The following is a 2,422-nucleotide window of genomic DNA, read 5'->3' as shown; positions in this document are numbered from 1 at the left end:
CATGTATGGTTCTTCGCAGGAGATGTCGCCACGGTCGCCACCGACTGGGAATCGGTTCACATTTCGACCGTAGACACAGCACTGTTAGGCGCCCACATTTAAATTAACACGTAAGTGCTAGACTTACGTTCGACCGAGAAAAATATATTATAATTCCTTTGAGGGACTTTCCGTACATCACAGACACTTTTTTAAGTTTTTTTTTTTACAAATATGTGCTCAAAACCACTGAATAAGTGATAAATATGAAATAAGCTATCCTATCAGAAAATTATTTTCATGGTAAGTTATAGAAAAAAGAGCTCCCATTAAAAGTTCAGTTAGCACATTTCTGGGGTAATCAGAGAAAATCTTAAAAAAAGATTTTATTGCTTTCCTGAGAGTGCATTGCAGGGATCCACAAGACTAGTTTTTGCTGGATCCCGAATGTGTCAGCATCATTTTTCCTGGATATTCGAGTTTTTCCAAAAGACCGAAATCAACACAGTATTCAAGGTTTAGATGTTTATCCAGATTAGTAGAAACACTGTTTCAAGTTTATTTATTAATAATAGTATATTTTTACTCCTTGCATTCATTGATTCCCATTGCCTATGCAATTCCAGCAGTAAAATTACTTATCATGCAGCTATCACAGATGCCACTCCTTTGGCCTACGTTTCTTATTCAGTAGGTTCATTCTTCGGTATTGGTATTGCTTATATTAGTTAAATTTATTCCATCCTGACCACTCGTCAACTAGTTTCCCATATTACATGCAACTCAAAAATTCCTGTATTAGTGGTTTTACTTGCACACTACAAACCATTTCTATGATCCTGCATCCCATCACATTAGTCTTCTGGCAACATATGCATACAAAAATTACTCTAAAGACAACTGAACCAAATGAAAAGTGTACATAGCATGGTGCCTAAAAATAATCCTGCAAAAATCAGGATTCCAAGTTCTAGTCCTGATTAAGGTGAATACTATTTTCCTCGGGGCAATATTTACACTTCAGTATTATCTAAAACCATTTTAAATAGTGCAAGTTCCCCTTACCATAAATCACATAATTCATATACGCATACATTTCTCTGAAAATGTGCAACCTTATCTAAGCCAGGCTGTGTTTTTTCCATCTTTCAATGTGCTGACTACAGAAGATTTCCACATCCCCCTTTTAATAGGGTAGTTTCCTTCATCAAAGAAAACGATAGGCATTGATTGCGATTCGTTACCCACCATTAGTGTATTCATAATACACAAATTATTTGGTTTTTGAAATACCGGTTTAGACGAATGGCAAGGGTCAAATTTTATCCTCATTTGAAAAAGGCCAGATTGGCGCCCATGCGATTCCACTCCGCGTGACGTCACAGGGACCTAGTTTCTACACGAGAGGATAGGAGTTATACATCGTCTGAGGTTACCAATGCATGCATGAGGCACAGAGCTCAGGGAAACATGTCTTAATAATCACCTATTAAAACTGGCTAAGGTCGGAAAGTTTTCTTCGTTTGATAAGGTATTAATAAACCTTTTTTAAGCCAAGCGCTACCATTCAGCAAGGTACTCAGCTATCCGCTAGCATCCTGCGTCCTATCAGCGCTCAGAGCCTCGATCAAGGTCACTTCACAAGGAGAGAGGGGGAACCAGAAATGCGTCGCACGGACTTTCCTACTTACGCGTCGCGTTTTTGCGCGCTTGAAATTTTTCAATTTTCATTTAATCGCGAAAAATAGATATCGTCATTTAAAAATCTAAAAGCGCGAAATACGTACTCCAGGAGTAATAATCTTTCGATTAAGGTGATAAAAAAATAATAGGAAACCACCCTATTAAATAAATAATGATAAAACCAACTGCATTAAATGGTTAGGAACTTGTAAGAGTACTGCATAGAGGAGGCCCAACTACATTCCACAGACGCCTGATTTCAGTTGCCACATATCAGTTTTAAAAAATGTCTGCAGCTTGGTGAAGAGTGCAATGCGATCCGTTTTTTCCCAATACTTTGCATGATAATATTTATAATTGTGAGGAATAAGATGGAAAAGTTATGGATTTGATAGATTACAATCATCATGTCTATGAATTTCAGTTAACACACCTAATTATACCTCACTTCCCTGTGAAACTCGGATCACTTTGTCTGTCAGCAACACCAGTAGGGACTTTTGTTAACCCATTTAAATGTGCCAAGTGTGAAAACACATGTCGAGGCAGACTTGAGGATCCTCCTTTGTAATATTCGTGGAAACTTCTTCTAATTTAAACTCAGCTCTTTCCTTTACTTTCTGTGCGTTCGTTCAAGAGGCATATTAAGTTTTTTTCTGCAGCTACATCAAGTTCATGTATGTTATCCAAAGAGAGCAGTTCTATATTAAAATATAACAATGGGCTTCCTTTAAAAATGGTGCTGTATGAATGTAAGTCA

The sequence above is a fragment of the Ischnura elegans genome, chromosome 12, assembly GCF_921293095.1.
Source record: "Ischnura elegans chromosome 12, ioIscEleg1.1, whole genome shotgun sequence".
Taxonomy (NCBI): Eukaryota; Metazoa; Arthropoda; class Insecta; order Odonata; family Coenagrionidae; genus Ischnura; species Ischnura elegans.
This window is presented reverse-complemented; position numbering follows the sequence as displayed.